At 37.2% G+C, this 22,527-nt stretch overlaps 1 long non-coding RNA gene across 1 annotated transcript; it reads left to right on the top strand.

Moving 5' to 3' along the window:
• The first annotated feature begins 125 nt into the window (after positions 1-125).
• Positions 126-11,120, top strand: LOC122140200. The gene is made up of 2 exons (XR_006156900.1): positions 126-890; positions 10,240-11,120. It is a non-coding gene; the product is annotated as an uncharacterized LOC122140200 (long non-coding RNA).
• Positions 11,121-22,527: the final 11,407 nt, after the last annotated feature.

The following is a 22,527-nucleotide window of genomic DNA, read 5'->3' as shown; positions in this document are numbered from 1 at the left end:
ACAGTTCAACATTTTTGCAAGAAATATTTCTGTATACATTTTGTATATTTTTATAATGAAACATAACCGGAAAAATAAATAATTAAATAAATAAATAAAAAAAGCTCCAATTTCTAAATCCGCAACATCTTCTGTCATTTTTACGAAGTCTCTCGTTTCTTTCCAAAATTTAAATAAGACCTGAGACCCCTCTTATGTAAAAGGCTAATAACAGGAAAATAAGTCCTAACTAAAAGCAGAAATAGAAATGTTAATGTATTGGGGCACATTTGACAGGCATCGCACTGCTTCTCCGACACACATAAGGAAGCTGTGTTACAGGCTTTCACCTTTTAATAATAAACTTGCAGATCAAGAAGTCATCTGTGGCCAACAAATCATCCCTCTGGGGTATCACATGAATGTGTACACTAAGAGAATTCTCGTTCAACTTGAATAATGGCAAAGAAGGCCTGGTTTTGTTAGCTCTGTGTTTTTAGTTCTCAGTCCATTCCATTGTATTTCAAACCCCCATGATCTGCGAATAAACAAAAACTGGTAAACAATGAAAAAGGCGGTATTAATACATATAGGATGTGTACATGAGCAATCAAATCACACGAGTGTAAACTTTGAATAAGAGCACGTCACTTCTAGGTAAATTTACACAGAAATTAAATTTCGCTGCCCCTCGTTTTAAACATAATCCTAGGCTGAATTTTTATAGTGCACTGATCGATATCTTGGTAAAATAATCATTTTTTTTTTTTTAAACTAGCGAGGCAGTGAAATCTTTGCTTTGTTGCTAAAGTCAACATTGACAGAGTTTGAGCTCAAATAAATGCCGCGAGGCTTCCAGCCCTGTGCAGAAGGCAGCGGGAGAGGCTCCGATACCGTTCTGCAGGCTCCAGGTACGAACATTTTCATCATTATATCCAGCTCACTGCTGAGGCTTTCGATGCATGCTGCGTGTTTGGCTTAATACGGATTTCATATAGGAGGTTTGTGCGTGCAACAATGCGATTTCACGGCAATGTAGCTCGACGCTTGAACAGAGCTGATATTAAGGGGCTCTTTCAGCCGACTGTCAGAACGCTATTCCAGCTGATTGATGCCAATGATACCGGAGAAGACATGCATTGCTTTCGCCGTGCCAGTAACAGCAGCACATCAAATGGAGTTCTTCTCAGGTAGCGTATAGCTACAGAAGTGATGTCTTTTTTTTTTTTTTTAATCTGACAAACTTGTTATCGAGATATAAACGACTTTGCAACCAAATTATCAATGCAGACAAAGGATTTTACGCTCGTACAAGTCTCCAATTTAACGAATGCGAAACGTTCTACAAATTAAATTATTTTCGACAACCAAGAGTAATTTCTGGTGTGTTAACTTCGCTCCAGAAACACGAATAACAACAGCCATCAGCACCCTAGATAGACCTAATGTTTGACATTAGACAAAATAAGTCTTACCATGACAATTTACAGAAAGATCAGGTTTACCCTCACAACGTAAAGAAATGAATAAAAGGAGTGGTAGCAAGTCAGATTGTTTCTATTCTGATTCTATAGGTTACAATGTAAAAAAAAAAAATGCAAGGATCAAGGACGACCACGATAATAATAATAATAATAATAATAATAATAATAATAATAAAAGTAATAATATTAACCATATTTAATTGTGACTATTTGAGTATCTAAGACAGGAGGCCTGGAATGAGAAAATTCAATATGCTTTTAGGTATTAGACTACTTTAAAGGATGCAATATAAATGTATGATCTAAACTATATTTCTTTTTTTAAGGCTGTAAGATAAAACGAATTAAAACAAAACCTAAAAATCGAACTATTATTGTTGTTATAGCAACGAGATCAGCTTTTCCCTGGAGTGTTTTCCCTTCTCACTTAGGTAACCCTGTGTAATTGCTTTTCGTCAGAGTCGCCCAATTTGCATATCATACTGCAAATGAAAGTCGGAATGTAAACAACTGGTCCTCAAAATTCTCATTAGGAGTATAAAGTTTCTCAAGGAGAGCTATGGGCATCGCCTAAACTTTCATAAGTAGCTACGTCACCTACAAACTTAATACAGGCCAAAAATGGTTAATGTACACACTTACATGAATGGGAATCCATTCAAATCCATTCCAATTTTTTTTAATTAAATTGAATGCACATAAACGACTCATATTGTTACCTAAAGCACAAAATAGTTTAGCTAATCAGAAACACAGTCTGATCCGAATTGCAGGACTGCGCATGGTGGCATCTAAACTACATCGGGTCATGCAGCTAAATGGCTTTAGCACGTATTTTGCTCTCTGCTCAGTCCTGGAACACCCAAGTGGAGCTGGTCTCCAGGGAGATCTGCGGGACACCCATCTTACAAGCTGTAATGCCGCTTTAACCCATTGCTGGGGAGGGACCGTTCGCACTACCCCGATTTAAGACCAAATACTCTTAATCCTGCTGCTGTCCCACACTATATTAATGCTCAACACAGACGCCTAATCTACGCCCTAAAGTTAGAAAGGCAGTTTTTACTGCAGTATGCCGAATAGGATTAGGTTAGTCTTTGTAATAGTCTTTGAGACTTTTTAAACGCTGCGCAATACGATTACATGCGCAAAAACTAGCACAAAAAAAGAAAAATAAACTAAAATAAATAAATAAAGATAAATTCCCCCCCGAACCGATTATGATAAAATATCAATAAAACCATCTAATCAACATCAACAACTACGACGACAACAACATTAGTAATAATAATAGTTCCATGTCATATTTTCATGAATATTTCAAATGCTCGGTGAAATGATTTTTTGCCGCCTTTTCCTATTTAAATTGCAATAAAACCTTAATTCTTTTTAAATGCTTTTCCTAGTAATTCAACATTTATGAACTGGACAGAAAACACTGGAGAGCAGACGCTTTATTTCTAAAAGACAACCTTGAAGAGGTTGTGTACTTTGGAAAAACGATAGTTTCCCCCTAAACACAACCACGAAAAGTTAACATTATTATTCTTTATTATTATTATTATTTTTTTTTTAATAAACATTGAGTGTTTTTCTTTTCTTTTATTTAGATCAAAAACGTGGAGTATGCATATTTTACCTTTACAATAAACTGCATTAGCCTACTTCTTCTACCTTGGTAAATACAATTATATAGGTTATGAAAATATTAAACAATATTATCCGAGTAATACGATAAGTATTAAAAGATTCACCTTTGCTTCTTTAATTCAGTAACCTGATCAAATGTACCTTTGTTAAGAGACATTCCACACAGCAAAAGATCAAATGAATGTAGCTCTAATGTAATTCACCATATAATTCTATATTTCTTTGGCTGGAGAAATGCATGTTTTCTGATCTCTAATGAAATGTTTGCATTTCATGTGATACAATACATGCTATATAAACTCTTAATATGAGGTAAAAACATTGTTGGAGTCATACAAGCTGACTAGTTTTCTAAATATAACACACATGAGCATTTCTCCAGTAATTTATTATAGTAATTAATGAGATGTGTAGGTGGCATTGTTTTGAATTGCTCTCATATTGCTTTTAATGTCATGTACATGCCCAACCCTTCAGACACTCTGAATAGGAACATTGTCTATTATTCTTTAGCTTAAAAAAGGCTGTATGATTGTCTAGGAGCTGTTGTTAAATGACCTACATGCTGTCAGTGTGTTGTGGTCTGAGAATCATGGCAGATGCAGCGGAAATAGTGCAAGAGTGTGATGGTTCAGGCCTGTGTTCACACTCATCCACCAGCTTGGTGTGAAATTCTTGCTGAGACGTACAGGCCAAACCACATGTCCATTCAACCAACCCATTCTCCTGATTCATTGCTTAAACATCAGCATCTTTTAGGGATAAAATTGCCTGGACAAATGCCAGATTCCATTTTAAGGCTGAAATAAGTAGGGTATTAAATAAGAAATGACTATGTTGATGTCAGCTATGCCATTTCCGGTGCACTTACATTAACACACATGTCTACATGGTATGGATGCCAATAGTTCACAGACTTGCCCAACATTTCCTGTGGTCAAATGCTGCGGGTAAAATCTAAGTCATTGGGAAGGACACTTGACTCATTAAATCTTAATGAAAGCAATAAACACAGACGCCAGCAATTCATTCAGACCTCCAAACCAATCTCCATTTCTCACCAAAGGCAAACAAGCCCAGATGCCCCAGCGTGATTCCCTGCATAACAAAAGCGAATCAGATTGTGTCCTGCATGTGTTCCCAGTGCCGAAATGGTAAAGGCGATAGGTTATTCCAAGATAGAGCTTGTCCAATTTATTGTACGTGAGAGGAGTATGTCACGAAGGTGATTTCTGCATTTTTTTTTCAACATTGAGGAGCTTGTAGTTTAGACGGTGATGGGCATACTCATGCAACATTCATGAGAATCGTTTTCCTCAAGCATCAATGGAGAATAAGCACACACATACAAATAATCTGGCTGCAGGATTTAGGTGTTTTGTAGTGATGCATCTTTATGATTATTACAAATGTTGCAATTTTAAACTTGATGAAGAAGCACCTTTATATATGAACCGTATTCATTTTGCATTCAAATTATTTGTTTGGTAAACAACTTAACAAAAGCAGACATGAGCAAAAGTGATGGGAGAGCAAATACCAGTTGATGTTCTTTCATTTGATCAAGTCAGATCTCTTGCCACGGGCAAATTTAACCTGCTAGTAAATACATATCCAGGATCTCTACCAACACTGTCCCCAGAGAGTCCACAGCAAGAGCTCTTAAAGTAAATCCCCCAACTCGGACAGAAATAATTCACCAACCCTTTCTCAAACTACAGGCAATCTTCAGTTTAATCCAGTATAAATGCATTTATCACAAAGAGATTAATGTCTGGGTGTTGCCTGTTAAAAAGCCCGGAGGAGCCTCTGCTACGTTAGAACAGATTATACTCTCAGATGCTACACAGTAGTGGTCCCCTGACACACAATGTTTAACCCCTCTCCTCACGCTGACAGCCACATAGCAGGCAGTTTAATTCAATTTCCTGTCAGATCAAGAGCTTTCCTCATTGTTGTGGCTGATTTATTATCTGCAAGCATGTCTTTGTTTTCCAATTTACAGATGCGATGGCAATAGCATCAGTTAGTGAGAATGTTAACGAGAACCCTTAGCCACATCTAAAGTGTATGCTTAACTGTAATACAAAAGTAATTGTGAATAGCTGATCCCCATGAATAGCATATCAATAGTTCTGAAGAATTCATTGAAGAACCTTGAAAAGAAGCATTTAAACACATGAAATTGAGTGCATTAGCGCCCATTCACTTTTTCAGTGGTGTTGGTCCCGGAAGATTTTACTTTTTTCATGGACTCGTTTCTTCCATAGGGAAAAGTCTTTGTTAAAATGTTAAATAACAAAGCAAAGAGCTTTAGGCTATGTATGTTTGGTGTAGGCTACATTTCTAGCAACAACCGTTACCATAACTGTGTATTAGGAAGTTTAAAAGGCTCAACTCATCATTGAGGTCGCTCTTCCCATAGACCGTTCTTCAACCAATGTAAACCTATACTGATGCAAATCATCCACAGAGCCATTTTTACATGCAAACACAGTATTGTTGGAGGATGCCTTGCCATGATGCCAACTTTGAAGCAAATCAGATGATGGATATGAAGCAGTGAGACATATGTGAGAGGCGGTTCATAATCTAAACAAATCCATGTGCCTTTTATGCGACAGGTTAAGACTCATGCAAATGCTCTCTCCGTGAAAGCTACAGAAAAAAGGAAAGATGGGAATAGAGAAGATGAATTATTTAGCATTTGAGCTGCCCTTTGATGGTAACAGACAAGAACACAATAGGGTTTACTATTAATTTCAGCTTTTAAATGGTACTTGAAGTAACAGCTATATGTCCTTTGTGACATTTAGCAATTGAGGTTTGGCACGCTTGGAAGAGTGTTCCACTTGGAAAAATAGACACTTTCAACAAAAAAGGCACCGTTTGAATTGCGATTGACCTGAAAAAGAAAATGCCAATTGAACAAGCTATGATGTTTCTCCCAGTGTAATAGGCTATCCAACAGAATCTGAATTTCTATACGGTCTTAATGACTTTTTCCCACGTAGGCCTAGACCATTAACCATCCACGCACATACATTTAAGTTTATTTAGCCCGGATCCTTAATCGTGTCCTGTGGCGTGCCTCTAAAATATAATCGCAGACAACTGAGGAGCTCACGGCCGAAGTCAAGGGCATAATTGCTAGGAAACATCTTACTGAACAGTTGGCGATAAACGCAGTCAGCCCCCTCCTCGGCTTAAAGCAATTAATTCAGGCACCCTGACATCAACTCTCCAATCCTCTGACAGCTTGGAGCCCAAATCAAAATGCTAGTTCTCCTGGGAACAGCAGAAGATAGCCGGCTCTTTTCTGGACTGTTTGCTCACTGGGCCTGAGAGCAATCTTCCTTGCCGAATGAAATGCAAGGACACAAACAATGTGCCGGCGAGAGAATGGAAGACGGGGAATGAACAGTTTGGACTATTTGCTCAGCAGAAGGGCAGTCACAATAGCTGGCCCATAGCTTTCCCATGCATCAAGCCTCTTAGTCTTAGGGCTCCTTTGTTGCTGGGTTTCGTTCAGATAAGAGTCCAGCTGCCCCATGTGTTTAATTCTCATTGTATGTTGTACTGTATGGTCATTTAGATACTTTTGCATAGCTTTTCACAATTTCGCAAACAAACACGCTAATGCCACATATTGTGTGCATATCTCCGTGGCCGGGCTTCACCTCTGCATGTGCTCTCATTTAAGGGGGACGGCTGAGCAAAAAGGGGGTCAAGATTGTTCCTTATCTTGTCGGGTTCTGATATGTGGTTTGTGCTAATGATACAGTAGCTCTCTGATGTGTTTCACAAATGAGTGGTAGCAAAAGAAAACAATTCACACGACTCCTTTGATCAGTAAAAAAGAAAGAGGGATGACAATGCGACGGCTGCTCAAAAAGAGAAAGCCTGCTCCAGAGCTCATGTGCTTCTGTGTTGTAATTGAACACTGTAAAAAGTAGTAAACACACAAAGGTAACACTTTATGATGAGGTCTTATTTGTTAACATTAGTTCATGCATTAACATTAGCAATGAGCAGTACATTTTTATAGCATTTATCAACCTTTGTTCATGTTAAAATACAATTGTTCTTTGCTTGTTCTTCAAAGCCCAGAGTTCATTAATGTTAACACGTGCAACTTTTACTCTTAAAATCGTATTGAAATGAACAAGAACAGAACAAAGATTCATGATTGTTGTTCTAATTTACTGTTATTGTAAATTGTTATCAATACAGCTGTTACCATTATTCTCTATTTTTATTTAATCAAACCTTTAAAAAGCAACCTATTGTTTGTTTTAGTCATAATTTATAATATTTTTGATTTTTGCATATATTTAAATGTCATTTTTAGGTTAACTGACACACATTTTTGTTTTATATTGTAGAATGTATTCTGTTCTTTTGAGTTCACTCTTATGATGCTCTTTTGTTTGACTATATGGGGTTGAGTTATTTTCTCTGTACATCACACACAACAGCCTTTAGTCAGCTTAAAGTAAAATAGGTTGACCTCTGATTGTGTTTGTGTGTGTGTGTTCTCTACTTTAGCAGTGCGGACACATCAGAAAGATAATATGGAATTATGGATGAAGACAGCTAGATAACTGAATAAGTTGATGAAAAGAGTCATTTCATTCCTGTCATGACTCATATACTAATACTAATGCATTAGTGCATAACATGGTTTAAGCAATAGGATCTCATAAAAAAATGACAGATTTCACAGTTCAGTCACAAGGATGTTGGATTTTTAATGAAACCCAAAATGAATAATAATAAGTTATATGGCTTAAAAAAAAAAAAAAAAAAAAAACGAGGTAAAAAGACTCATTTGTGTTTTGTTTTTTTATATGTAAGTGTGAGTGCAAGTATGTACACATGCACATTTGTGTGAGTGTGTGTGAACAGGTCATGTGTGGGATGGTGCAGCCTTACGCTTCACTGATAGTAAAGTAAAGCTCTGTTCATGGCTTTTCAGCACTTCTTTAAGTTGCCACCACTGTGTAATTTATGGGTGCTGAGATCTGCTGTGTTGAAACACGACACAGATCTCTACTGCACAGAAACGGCTGAGAACGACTGACTCATATAAGATGAAACACACAAAATCTGGGTGATTAGCAAGTACCGGAACATGCCAAAGATACAGCTATGGGAACACACACGAATAAAAACACACCCTGCTGAAGGGCTTTCGCGTATACCCAAGTGAGACTTGCTAAAATAAACGTGCCGTAAAAGTGATACAGTATTTTGGTCATGCATTAAATGAGAGACCAGGAGCTGTGAAAGGCTTGCATAATATGTTTATTTAGGTATTAGGCTGTGAGAAATGCTGGGAAATATGAAATAAAATTAGGGTTATTCTCATATTCTGTCAATTTTCCAGAACTGAATTATTTGATCCAATGATGGATTTCTGTATAAAATTGCATTTCCTAAGTTTTTACATTTAAAGTAAATGAATACATTATAAATCATGCCATCTTAAATTGAAATGGCCGTTCACATCTTCTTATTATTATTTTTAAAGTGAAAAAGGTAAAAGATGACCATTAGTCATGCTCTTAAAGAACATTTAAACTGTTTTGCATCTTTCTCAACTAAACCCACTTCTTAGTTCCATATATTTCTAACAATTTCCTTCCAACTCTTTTGAGAAATGCTAAATGATAACAGCTTGGCTATACACATGATCTCAAAAAAAAAAAAAAAAAAAAAGAAAAAGAAAAGGCCAAACATTATAATCTGTTTCTCTTCAAACGTTCCTTTTGCTCTCACTCACAGGTTTGGTCTCAAAGAGTACAGCAGAGATAAGACTCAGCCACACAATGTCCCCTCAGTAGGTCTCATTGACCGGCCCATGGCACCGGCCAGGTATGCCAGCAATGTTTAACCAGCTATCCATCTTCTACCTGCTGCTGGTAAACAGGCACCTTTGTTTAAAGCGCACTATGGTTAGGGCCTGCTCTGACTCAACAAATGAACTATTTATTTCCCCATTGGCCTGGGCTCAGGAAATATGCCTCTTATAATCCGCTTTTTATTTCTCTGACAGGAGCAGAGTGGTAATGCATGTGTGTGTGTGGGTGGGAGTTTCTTCAGAGGAGAGGGGGCACATGGCTTGGTTAACTAGTGATTTTTGCGGTGAACTCATGTTCCAAGCTCTTATCATTCGCGTCCAGGGTGAACAAACAAACAGTGTGTGGTGTAAATCTGGCGGGATGTCTGAACATTGTGGGTTCCATCATGTTACTGCATAGAATTAAATTGCACGTGTTTCAATAAAAAACAATGGATAAGGAATATTTGTCTTAAAGTAAATAATTCTAGTAGAACTAGAATACACAATTGCAATGTACAGGTAGCTCACACACAAATTTGAACCTCAGACCTTTATTTATATTGCCGGGGTGTTCGATCTATGCTGACTACTGCCTAAATTTTTTGATCAATATATTCCTTTGTTAGGAATGAACACACTGCAACTCTTACCTATGAAACAGAGACTTAATTTGTTAAACCCAACTATATGTCTACACTTAAAAAAAATAATAGAATCTTTAACATCCACGGAACATTTCCATTCCATAAAAGATTCTTTACAGTGGAAAAGGTTCTTTAGATGATTAAATGTTCTTTACACTACATGATAGTTCTTTTAAGAACTGTTCAATGAAAGGTTCTTTGGGGAAACCATTTCTGCTAAACCCCCCTCTTGCAACCTTTAATTTTAAGAGTGTATATGCATTAGGGAATTGCATGGGGGTAGTTGGGGTCTTTGGAACAACCAATAACAAGTTCAGACAGAAGTAAAATCTCAGTATCTTTTTAATGCAGGATTGTGGTTTAGCCAACTTAATTCCTTAAAGATGGATGTGTTCCATGTTAGCACAAATGACTTTAACTTCCATTATTGCTCCCATTTTCTCAGTCACCCCGTCCAACAAGATCCCAATGGCTGCTTTATTTTTAATTATATATCTCAATGCATTTTCTGGAATACAGATATTTAGACACCTAAAATGTGTGTTCTTGTATATATTTACGCATTTTCCCATTACTTTATATATACTTTACAAAATATTTCACACTCTAATCATGCTGAATATGTTGTTCTTTATAGATCTGAACCAATCAGTTGTCATCTTCATCGTAGTGCCACTTCATTTGGCAACTGCTGGTTCAACCCTTTCCATCAGCCACGTTCACCTGCAGCTACCCACAGTCACGTCTGACCTGGATGCATGAGCAAGATAACATTCACATCTGCAACGTCAAGAGAGAGGGGCACAAGGAAGCCTGACATTAATGATTAACAGTGCTAAAAGCCCCTGCTTTTGTATTCCCATGGAGCCGGGGCTATCTGCCGATCATGTGACCTGCAACGAGAAGATTGGGGGATTGAGCGCAAAAGCAAACACAGGTGTTTGGGCTGGAATCGGTCGGTCGGTGCTGTTAGGGACAACTGCAAACACAGGCTGCCATGCCTGGAGATGCGAATGCCCGCCCACACCAACAGGACAGCCAACCGGAGTCATCGACTCAACTCTGACGTTCTCGGCCTGCCTTTTCTCTGAACAATTAAGACTCTTCATTGGCCTATTAAAGTCTGCTCTTTGAGTACAGTTTGACCTAAGGAGCTATGAATTCTTTATTGAGCATCATAAATAGGCAAAACCATAAATAAAAATAAACAAAGCTTTTTATAAATAAATAGATAACATAAAAACCACTTTCTTAATGTAGCAAAAGTTGTAAAATTATTGCACCTCATATGAGGTCACCACTTATAGTGTCAACGTTTTTAAGTTCAATTCACATTGTTTGCAAGAGACTCGTCTGGTTTCGTTCATCTAAAAAGCCGACTCATTGTAAGCTAGTTTCGAGTTGATTGGGAGGGCATTTGTTGATTTAAATGCGAATATGGATGTAATTTATTTTCTCATACTTGGCTGCACTCATTTTTAATGCAAGCATGATTAAATAAACATATTTTAATCCACATATTACACTCTATTTGTTTATTTAAAATGTATGTCAAATAATTTTTAGAAACAACGATTGTAAACAATGTAAATGAAGTCGAAGAAGCATCCAGCTGCTGATCTAGATGCAGCATTTCCTTCCTACTAGTAATTATGTTTTGAACTTGAGGTGTTAAACACTGATCCAAACCAGCAGAATTTATTGTTGTGCTCATGGGAAGACTAATCTTACATGCTCCGCCTAAGAACACGTTCAAACTTGAAAATTGGCAAAACTTACATAACACAATGATCGTATTTTTTGATATTATATTGATATATTAATGAACAACAAGATACTTGACGAGCGTTTTTATCAACAGTAAGTTCACTGCAAAAGTAGACTTCGCTAAAGAGTATTTCGCTATCTTCGGTACGATGAAGGGAACATACAAATAAAGTTTGAAGGGTACTGTAAACGCTATAGGACATTATTAAAACTTAAAAAATTTATCATAAATTAAACATAAAAAAGAAACAGGAAAAAAAGAGTTGAGGCATTTTTATTAAGTTTAATTAGTCAGCCACAATGATTAAAGGTCACAATTAAGACAATAATATAACCAAAATACCTCTATTTTCATGTTAATCATCGCAATATATTTAGAACTTGTAGGGCTGTAGGCCTTTTAAATATGACAGATTCTAATCATTAAAACTGATAATATATTTTGTAATTTGTCGAGTTAAGTGAACTTTCGTAGTGATGCCATTAAAAAGAACCATTGTGTGTTCCCCAATCAACCTGTCAGTGAACAGGGTTTAGTGTGAAGAACATTTTAATAATCTAAAGAACTTCTTTTCTCTGTGAAGAATCTTTTGTCTTCATGAAAGATACCAATAAAGAAAAGAACAAAAAATAAGAATCTAAAGAGTAAAATAATGTTAGGTACAATTATTCAACTATGGATCAATCTTAACTGTATTTTGAGGTAGATTTGAATAGAAGGATTTGAAGCATCAGCTTTGTAGGCATTGTCTCACTCCAGCAAGATATGTGTCCATTGTGGGCTGAAAGTGAGCTAATCAAAGTGAGCCGGCAGCGATAAGCTGCAGATGAACAGTGCTTTGCTCAATTGAGCTTTTGATGTTGCAGACACAATGCACCACGTGAAAAGAGCAAGTATCCTAAGAAGCTTCTTTTTTTTCAGGCTCCACACCTATAATGAGGTCACTCAGCATCCTGTGCTAAAGCTGTCTAACGCTTTCATTCCCACGTTAAAAGATGTCACTAATACACAATCTTAGAAAAAGAGGGAATTTAAGAATTTGATCTGGTGTCAAACTGGCGATCTGCTAAATCCCATAACTAAAGAGAGAGCAGAACGATCATTTTCCACTACGGCCTGTTTGGACCAGACGTGATTTAGGCAACAAGAGTTCAGGGAAGGTTCAAGCACGTGCATGTGTCTGTGAGTCTGTTTGTGTTTTAATCAGGGACGGTAAAAGCCTAATTGCACTGCTCTTCAGGTAGCAATGCAGAGGCCAGGTGCTCGCTGCACGGGTCGCCTCAAGCCCACTACCCAGAGAAGCTCTTAAAGGGTTGAACCAGTGCACTTACCATGCAGCCTTCAATGGTCAGGAGTGCAGAATTAAAATATATCAGCATTGGACAACAAAAATTTTGAAATAATTTGAATTATTCTAGGGGCTAGAAAAATGACAAAATGTTTGTCTTTGTAATGCGTCATTCAATCGCTCCACCTAAGAAATTACAGTTTTTTTTAATGGATGACCTCAAACCCTTTTACCTTTGTAACAATGTCCTGATGCAGTCGTCTTTTTTGATGCTTATAATACAATCCTTCATGTTTACTTAAAGGGTCAGCGCAAATAGAAATAGCTCATTAACCATCTAAAATCTACTGTGTAATATTTGATACACAAATTTTTTTTTTCAAGGCCTCTAAATGATCAACATGATGCACTGAAAAACATTTTGTACACAATCTACTGCATGCCTTCTGTCATCTGATTGGTAGATTAGACTTTTTTTAGCAAGTGAAAGGCCATTTAGTATAACTGTTAAAGCGTCCACATTCAGGTCATGGTTAACGTCTTTTTGCTGTGAAAACTTTACTGATTTTTAAACATAAGAATCTTTTTTTATATTGTTTGTAATATTTTAAGTTGAACACCTCCTGGACTGAAGCAACTTGAGAGCTTTGATCATAAAACCAAGCAATTAATTAGAATCTAAGCCATATTATTGGGAGACATAAAATAACAAATGGTATTTAAATGATTTAGTCTGCTATGCTATATATGTCATTGATTTACATTAGAAGCTATCAGAATTTCATCTTATCTTTTGGCTCAGTTTGGGCCTGTAATATGAGCTCCATATTATTCTTTATCATAATATATGAGCCATGAAAGCCTGGTGACTTAGTGAAAGCACATTTTCAATTTTTTACACTGTTTTGTCTCAGAAATACAAGTAACTATGTAGAGTTTGAGTCCAGGTGACTTAACTGTACTATACAGAGCACAGGTGTCTCACTGACATAGGCTTTAACAACATGCCCACCGTTTGATCTCCTTTATTCAACTGCAGAGGAAAGAGAGGGGGATGGGAGCGGAGAGGAGAGGAGACAGGTGTACCTGAGCGGAGGTGTGTAAGAGGAACAGACAGAGGCCATTAGAGTACATTCACTGCCTCATAATACTGAGACAAAGAGTGTGTGATGCTGTCATGGAGGAAGAGACTGGATGGGACTATACAAGGACAAAACAAACAAAAACCTTTTAAATGCTTAATAAGTCAGATTATAATTGGGCAGAAATGATCTTGGACTGATAGTTGATAGAATAGTTAATTACACATAAATAATAAATAAAAAAAAGAAAGAAATAAATACAAACTATAGCTAAACTAGAACAGCGAAAACATACTGATAAATAGATTAATTTCTGATGAATCCTATTTAAAAAAAAAAAGAAATAAATACAAACTATAGCATCCATTTCAGTTGAAAAAACAGTAGCTTTTAAACTGTGTGTCGGAGCATGTTGCTCCTTTAGCTGGGCATCTGAGCAGAGCTGATTGTTTGGGGTGAATGGCTGTGTGGGAGTGTATGCATTTATGTTTTTGAATGAGTGTGACTGGATGCGTGACTGACTGTTTTGAGTGTGAGTGAGTGAGTGTGTGTGTTCGAGCGATCGAGAGACGGACAGCTGCTGTCTGACAGGGGAGGCAGCTACAGGTAGCAGCTGGGCTGACTCACCTGTCACGCAGATCCAGGCCCGTCCGTCAGCGCCGGCGAGGAGGAAAGCCGCGCGTTCATTCAGTGGGGATCGCAGAAAGAAACAGAAACAAAGGTAGAAGGTAGTTTCCATGAAGGAAAGAGGAAGTAAAGAAAATCATGTGGATTGTTTTGATTGACTGCCTCTCATCCTGTCCTATAAAAACATTTAATAGAAACTGAAGGATTCCAGGATTCTATCTAAAAAAATAATAATAAAAAAATTACACTATTATTAATTTGTTATAAACATGTTATTAATTTAATATGCACCTGAATGTAGCTCACTTTTCATTTTCTATTTCAGTTTTTTTAAATGTTCTGATTAATATAATATAATATCATGTGAATTGTAATTGCATAGTAATTACATATAAATATGCATTAAATAGTACTTTCTTTCTTTCTTTCTTTCTTTCTTTCTTTCTATTCTATTCTATTCTATTCTATTCTATTCTATTCTATTCTATTCTATTCATTTGATTTTCCAAATTACTTGTCCTCTGTAGGGTTATATTATATTATATTATATTATATTATATTATATTATATTATATTAAGGTCACTTTTTACAGTGTAATTACACAGATAGGCACTGAGTAAGTAATTAACAACAAATTATGCATGTAACAAGGGCACTGTAAAATAAAGTGTTACCTTACAGTTAGTTACAGTTAAGTAAATTTTTACCTCAACTTTAGTTTTCTAATTAAATCACATATTTTGTAAGGTTGCTTACAGCTAATTACATATTCTATTCTATTCTATTCTATTCTATTCTATTCTATTCTATTCTATTCTATTCTATTCTATTCTATTCTAGTGAACTGTAATCTGTGTTGGGAGTGCTGTTAAGCTCATCGCGGGGTTCAGCACAGAAAATGCATTCACGGTCCTTCTGTGTGTGCAGGGGAGAGCGGAGCACAATCCAACACTTTTTTTAGAAAAGCATAAGAAGCAAAGCAGAACTATCTAAAACAGTTCAGAGATTAAAATAATTGTGAAATAGGTAAAAATAATAAACAGATGTGTCTCATTTTAAATAAACACTAAAAAACCATATGACACATTTACTTCAGTCAGAAATTTACTTTTGCAATGGTTAAATAAATGTTCAGCAATATCTTCAAAAGATTTTTGAACTCTGGCACATTTTTTCTCTATATAGAGATGATATGTCAAGGAAATATTGCGAAATTTGGTAAATTTTGTTATGTGGAAATGTTTAAATCTTTTAGTGTTACAATTAACCCTGTGTTTGTACCCTACTCACCCCGTTCATGTGAAATGCTTTTTACAGACCGTTTCCTGAACTAAAACAGTGCAGAATTCAAACCGACAATAGAAATGAATGAACATAGCCTACCTGAAACGGTTTTCATAACATTTGAATTTTCAGGTGTATGCAATCTCATGCAGAATACAGTGCATTGATTTAATTTCAATTTGAAAATCACACTAAGGATATTGAAATTCTTAATTAATGTTGTTAGGCTATAACGTGCAGCCGTAGACTGAACTGTGTGAGTGTGTGTCTTTGAAACGCAAATTTAGCTGCAGCCAAGTGACTTTGTGCAACCCTCCTTGTTCCATTCTGCGACCCACAGTTTGAAAACCCCTGATTTATATTATATTATATTATATTATATTATATTATATTATATTATACACTTGAAAAAGCTCAGTTTAGGCAACAATGACAAAGAGCAAAAAAATTATTTCTCCCCTTCAGTAGGGATGTCTCGATAGAGCAAATTGAAGAATACTGCGAGCGGATTATGTGTAAGCAGAGCTGTGCTCATGTGTGCGCTTGTGATGCAGTCTGCCTGATCGGCTGGGGTCGGGATAGGGCTGATAAAGAGATGACACTGCGGATAAGATAACACAGCCATATGGGAGACATTCAGATAGGGGGCAGGAGGAGTGCGATGCAGAATTGGCATCAGATAAAGCGAGAAGGGCCCCTAGAGGGCAGAGAACAATAGGGGGAGGCGGAGAGGCAACGAGCTGACTAAAGAATCGTTTCCGGAAACATGCATGGAGAGCAGGCTTGAAAGAGTGGGCTGGGCCGGCAAGATGAGCCTCTGAGATCCCTTCCATTAACCTCATTGAGTGCACGCACACTACAAATTCATTAACACACAAAGTGAGACGGCTGTGACTGATAATGCCAACATACCGCTGCTTGCAGTGAATATGTCATTGTTGTGATAGCTTGCTAAGTAGTGCTTTTAGAATAAAAGTAAATAGAAATTACAGTATCATGGTGCTGAATAATTGCAATATTAATGTATTGTTTTTACATGCACTGTAAAAAGTAATAACCTGCAATTATTACCTTAAAGGGCTTTTTCTAGCAGATTTAAGTCATTTAAAAATGATTTTGTTGGTACTGATTCATAGATTGGTATGAATTGATTTATAATATCAGTACGGGATTATTGTAGTTAACTAAAATTTAAAATAATGTTATTAATAATAAATATTTCAGCATTTCTCATTTTAATGTAGTTTAACTTGATGTGCTAAAATAACAAAGTACAACTGAAATAAAAATGTATTGAATATACTACTAATACTTCTAAAAATGAAGAAAAAAGAAAATAAAAACACCAATAAAAATGCTAAAACTTTAACTACAGTTAAATTAAATATGGAAAATATTATAAAACCTATAATAGTATATCAGTGCTAAAATAACACTGGGTCATGGTTGTTAAATAATATTTATTTACTATTTATTTACTATTTACTATTTTTAAAACCAATTATTTCAAATTTAGGTTACACTTTTTTTTCAGTGTGGAACTCCAACATGCATGTCTGCAATAATAATAATAACAATAACAACATGATAGTACCATTGTCCTTTTGTTAATGAGTATTTACCTTCTTTACCAATGAACAAGGATTTTAAACTGAAGTCCAGATTTAAGAGCAGAAGTGACCAGAGAGGACAAGAATTACTGCTTTATTTATGGGTGCAAACACACAACAGAACAGGCTCTGAATCTAAAATGAACTCATTTTACTGCTGCGACATTGACAGTATGACAAAGACACCGAACGCCTTGACACAACAGGAGAAACAAAGAGAAAACTAACTTTCACGTGCATGAAAAGGAAAGGGTATCAAGCCAAGCTCTTTTTAATGCCTGCAACACTGACAGGAGGCAGGCTGTATTTAACAGTGCACATCGGCCCATTCAGCCCAGCACAGAACACCCTTTCACAGGCCTTTGTCAGTAACCTGTGGTGACCTGCATTCACTGCCACGTCAGGGTCGCCTGCACAAAAGGTACGGGTGGGGGTGCATGGCTGACCGCTGCTCGTGACCCCACAAACGCCACCCGGACTGAGCAGGGGGCGATAAAAAATGGACTGGGAGTTTAAAATAAGACACATGGACAAACAAACAAAAGAAGAGCTAGGTACACACGTACAAAGAATGTACAAATAACATGGAAACAAAAGGGCTCTTGTAATGCAGACCAGGATCTCGATGAAAAATTCAAACAATATTATATGGAGAATGTCAACAGCCGCCACACTTCTGCTGAGGGCCTTACAAACAGATGGAGCAACTCTGCACACACATTACGGTGGGCCATCTCAAGCTCTCAGTGTAATGATGATGGCTCTGGTGCGTGCTTTTAAAAACACGGCAAACAGCAGAGAAGGAGGGTGAGGAGTCTGGACCTGTCCACATGCTCGTACGCCGAGGTTACGGGTCATCTGCGTAACCTGCCATCTCCTGACCGCTCAGCAGAGTGCCGCTTTCTGAAAGAGCCAGATTAAGGTATCTCCATTCTTGCATTCCACCTGTCCTGCTCCTGAACGCCAGGCTTTAATTCCTCCTGACAGAGCAGCTTAAGCAGCCAATGATTCCGCTGCATCCTTCAATCACATATCAGAGCCCACACAAACACACTTGCTGCGTTTCTGAGCTGCTGGAGGCGTCTCGGCAGCCGCTGATTTGTGAATGAGTAGCAGATCTTAGACAGGTGAAGAGCATCTGCTTTAAACATGCTATTCCATGATGTTTGTAGAAGCCTAATTTGAGAGTAAATTTCAATTTTATGTACAGGTAAGTCATTTCTTTATTTTGGTTTGTTTTAATAAGTTTTACTATTATTATTATTTTATTTAATTTATTATTATTATTATTACATCAAACCATTTGTGTATTTTGATGTGTTGACGGGAGCTTTTTTGTTTCCTGACAGTGCACTGAATATTATTGGACTACTTTTGTTGTTGTTGTTTTCTTTTGTGTTGTATCAGAAAAATAAACAAACAAACAAATAAATGTAGTTTACCATTTTCATTTAATAGGATTTCTTTTCCCCGTGTACCAGGGCCATAACTGACATTCATTGGTTGATTAAAATGTTTGTTTAGAAGTTGACTCTTAAACTCTACACCTAATGTAAATATGTTTATGGTCATTTTCTTTTCTTCTTCTTTGTCTTTTTTTATTTATTTATTAATTTTTTTATTGCAACTGACCTTAAACTTGTTTGCTTCCGGCTTTGCTACCGTTCGGACGTTCTAGCTTACTGCTCTGCGCTTTGCTTCTTATTTCTGTACTTTTCTCAGATTTTTCTAAGATTTTTACTTCAGCAGATCAGCACAGTGCTCAAACAACAGATTTTTGGCACAAACACTAAAACTAAAAACTCTTTGGGACTGGAATTATACTACAAAAAGAAGACTTTGCCTCCCACTGCCAGCAGCTTACATTCCGGAGACGGGGGAAAACAACTGCCTACATTCAAACAGAAGAGAGAGAAAAATGCCTCCTGTTGAATATACTTGTTGCATGAACTGCTGCAAACTTCTACAAAGGATTGTGGTTCTTGAAACAAAGTTACTTGCTGGACTTTCAAAACAGGCGGAACACTCAGCAGACCGTCGTCATGGACCCTCTCAGCATACAGCCGGTGAGTCCCATGAATCTTCTAAATCTCAACAGTTTATACCAAGTGTAGAGGAACAAGCCGAAACTGATCGCCACACTAATCGATGGCACAAACAGGGAGCGAGACCCAAAGGAACACGAGACATCAGATTGTCACGAGTTTCTCGTATTGCTGCTGTATCGTCCTCTACCCCAGATTCGACCATGACAAGGCTTGTGAATACTGGTATTCTGCCACCCCCTATACATCTTGAGAACAGATTTGAAGCATTAATGAATGCGGGTGAGGAATCCCCAAATGTGATTAAACATGTATCGGATCAGCCAGCAGCTAACACTGCTACTAACTTTTCAAGCTCAAGGGCAAACTCATCTAATCTGCGACCTATAATGCATCAAACTAAGATTGATGTAAAGACACAAAGTACTGCCATCAAGTTGGCATTTTTAAAAGGACATTCGCCACAACAAGCACTTCACTAAAAAAGCGCCTCAAATCTGTGATTTCTAATCAATGACTTTATAACCACAAACAATCTGGATTTTATGTTTCTAAATGAAAACATGGCTAGAAGACAGCTGCAGTGCAACAGTCCTCAATGAAGCAGCCCCTCCTAACTTTACTTTCATGAGTGTCTGCAGGACTGTTAGGAGAGGTGGAGGGTGTAGCTGCTCTATTTAAAGATGTCTATCAATGCAAGCAAATGTCATTTGGTCAGTACTTGTCTTTTGAATATCTAGGGGTTGTGCTGAAAGGTGCTCCACGCATTCTGTTTATCATTATTTACAGGCCTCCAAAATACTCTCCAGCCTTTGTTGAAGAGGTCACAGAAATGCTATCAATGATTTCCTCAGAGTTTGACTGTTTTGCTATTGCAGGGGATTTTAATATTCATATAGATAATGCAGAAAACAAAACTACAAAGGACGTAGCACTATCTGATCACTTCTGTATTTTCTTTGATATATTGATCTCTGCTACCACTGAATCTAGATCTGTCTCTGTCAGAAGGAGATGCATTAACGAGAACACTAGTGTGCGGTTTATGGAGGCTATATCTCTAACACCAAGCATTTCTGCAGACTCTGTTGATATTCTCCTTGATTCCTTTAACTCAAAAGTTAAGAATGTTATTGATGATATTGCTCCAATAATAGTCAGTAAGAAAACAAACAGACAGAAATCATTTTGGAGAAGATCAACAGCAGTTCAGACTATGAAAAGACAATGCAGAAAAGCCGAGCGGATGTGGCGGAAGACGAAACTTGAAATTCACTATAGCATTTATAAAGACAGCCTTCATGCTTTTAATGTGAAACTAGCCACAGCTAGACAGAATTTCTTCTCAAACCTTATAAACAGTAACTTAAACAACACTCGTACTCTTTTTGCCACTGTTGAGAGACTGACAAACCCCCCAAGTCAGATTCCCAGTGAAATTCTCTCAGTTAGCAAATGCAATGAGTTTGCTTCCTTCTTTTCTGAGAAGATCATTAATATCAGGAAGGCAATTAGCACATCCTCAAGTAATGCAGAGGTCAGACAGATCTGGACGCAATATCAAAAAGATACTATGTCTATATTTGAAGCAATTGATAGCAAAATTTTGGAAGAAATAGTGCAGCACCTAAAATCTTCAACCTGCGATCTTGACACACTTCCCACATCTTTTTTCAAAAGTGTGCTTAACTGTTTAGAAGCACATCTCTTAGAAGTGGTGAACGCCTCACTTCTTTCTGGGACATTTCCAAACTCCCTGAAAACTGCAGTTATAAAGCCCCTCCTGAAAAAGAGCAATCTTGATAACACCATTTTGAGCAATTATAGACCAATATCTAATCTTCCTTTTATAGGCAAAATTATAGAAAAGGTAGTTTTTAATCAGCTGAACAAATACTTAAACTCAAATGGATACCTGGACAATTTTCAATCTGGTTTTCGACTGCATCACAGCACGGAGACAGCACTAATTAAGATAATAAATAATATTCGCTTAAATTCTGACTCTGGCAAAATATCAGTGCTGGTATTGCTAGATCTCAGTGCTGCGTCTGACACTGTCGATCATAACATACTACTAGAGAGACTGGAAAAACTGGGTTGGGCTTTCTGGGATGGTACTCAAATGGTTCAGGTCATACTTAGAAGGGAGAGGTTATTATGTGAGTCTAGGAGAGCATAAGTCTAAATGGACGTCCATGACATGCGGAGTCCCACAAGGCTCAATTCTGGCACCGCTCTTGTTTAGCCTGTATATGCTCCCACTAAGTCAGATAATGAGAAAGAACCAAATTGCCTGTCACAGCTATGCTGATGATACCCAGATTTACCTAGCCTTATCGCCAAATGACTACAGCCCCATTGACTCCCTCTGCCAATGTACTGATGAAAATTAATAGTTGGATGTGCCAGAACTTTCTTCAGTTAAACAAGGAAAAAACTGAAGTTATTGCATTTGGAAACAAAGATGAAGTTTTCAAGGTGAATGCATACCTTGACTCAAGGGGACAAACAACTAAAAATCAAGTCAGGAATCTTGGTGTGATTCTGGAGACAGACCTTAGTTTCAGTAGTCATGTCAAAGCAGTAACTAAATCAGCATACTATCATCTAAAAAACATTGCAAGAATTAGATGTTTTGTTTCCAGTCAAGACTTAGAGAAACATGTTCATGCCTTTATCACCAGCAGGGTGGACTACTGTAATGGTCTCCTCACCGGCCTTCCCAAAAAGACCATTAGACAGCTGCAGCTCATCCAGAACGCTGCTGCCAGGATTCTGACTAGAACCAGAAAATCTGAGCATATCACACCAGTCCTCAGGTCCTTACACTGGCTTCCAGTTACATTTAGGATTGATTTTAAAGTACTTTTACTCGTTTATAAATCACTCAATGACCTAGGACCAAAATATATTGCAGATATGTTCACTGAATATAAACCTAACAGACCACTCAGATCATTAGGATCGAGTCAGTTAGAAATACCAAGGGTTCACACAAAACAAGGGGAGTCCGCCTTTAGTTACTATGCCGCCCGCAGTTGGAATCAGCTTCCAGAAGAGATCAGATGTGCTAAAACATTAGTCACATTTAAATCTAGACTCAAAACTCATCTGTTTAGCTGTGCATTTGTTGAATGAGCAATGTGCGATGTCCGAATTGATTGCACTGTATTTTACATATTCACTATATTCTATGTAAAATCATTTTCTATTTTTA

This window comes from Cyprinus carpio, chromosome B17 (genome assembly GCF_018340385.1).
Source record: "Cyprinus carpio isolate SPL01 chromosome B17, ASM1834038v1, whole genome shotgun sequence".
NCBI lineage: Eukaryota > Metazoa > Chordata > Actinopteri > Cypriniformes > Cyprinidae > Cyprinus > Cyprinus carpio.
The sequence above is the reverse complement of the archived record's forward strand: the minus strand, read 5'-3'. Positions and strand labels throughout refer to the sequence as shown.